The sequence below is a fragment of the Fukomys damarensis genome, unplaced genomic scaffold (genome assembly GCF_012274545.1).
Source record: "Fukomys damarensis isolate Sample0158 unplaced genomic scaffold, DMR_v1.0_HiC HiC_scaffold_1, whole genome shotgun sequence".
Taxonomy (NCBI): Eukaryota; Metazoa; Chordata; class Mammalia; order Rodentia; family Bathyergidae; genus Fukomys; species Fukomys damarensis.
The window spans coordinates 72,767,712-72,768,610 of record NW_022900913.1 but is presented as its reverse complement, the minus strand read 5'-3'; positions in this window follow the sequence as shown (position 1 = coordinate 72,768,610).

The window sequence follows — 899 nt, the reverse complement described above, 5'->3', positions numbered from 1 at the left end:
GGCCGGGGGGGGGCCAGCATCTCTCCCTCTCAGCCTGGCCTCTGCCTCGAGGGTCAGCCCGCAAGAGTCAGCAGCCCAGGGCCCTGGTCACCATGCACTGACTCCCTCTGCACACCTGTAGACAGGCACGCCAGACCTCCTGGGCAGGTCACACCCAAGGGTGCCCACATGATCCTTGGAACCCCTTGAAGTCTGTGCGACTCCCTCTCCACTGTCCTCCTTCGGCTGTGGGGCCATGACAGAAAGTGCCCAGCCCCTCCCTGGCAGGTGACACCATGGGACCCTCTCAGTGCCCAGGACCTGAGTCCCCCCAGCTGAGCTCTGAGCTCACAGCAAGTCAGAACTCCCCAGGGCACAGGGACACCCCAGGGTAGGTAGCACCAACCCATGCTGGGCCAGGCCAGGGCACCACATACACCCTCTTGCACCCACAGCCCAGGGCCCTCCATGCCTACTGTCACCCACTAGTGTGTCCCTCCCTTTCTAGGTCTGCCCCCTGCCCTGCTCAGCACCCTCCTCCTGCAGGCAGCAGGCAGAGGCACTGACAATGGTCTGGGAACAACGAGCACGGAGCGGGGCAACTTGGGGCCCTCCCAACCCATCCCTTCTCTAGGCCGGGAACTCTGGGATGCAAGGACTCAAAGCCTTGCTCTGCTTCCCAGGGCACCCTGGAAGCATGGGGTTCTGGGGCTGAACACCAAACCCAGGGCGCTGGTGTCCCCCAGCTGTCCAGTGCTGAGTCCTACAGGTGTACACAGGGACCCCTAGGCCCTTCCTGCACCTGGGACTCCACGGGAACCACCAAGTCTGTTCCTCCTTTGGCCAGGGGGGCAGCCCAGCCCCTCTCACTGGGGGCTACAGATGCAGGAGCAGCCCTGCCCACCCTGCTGCCCATGGGC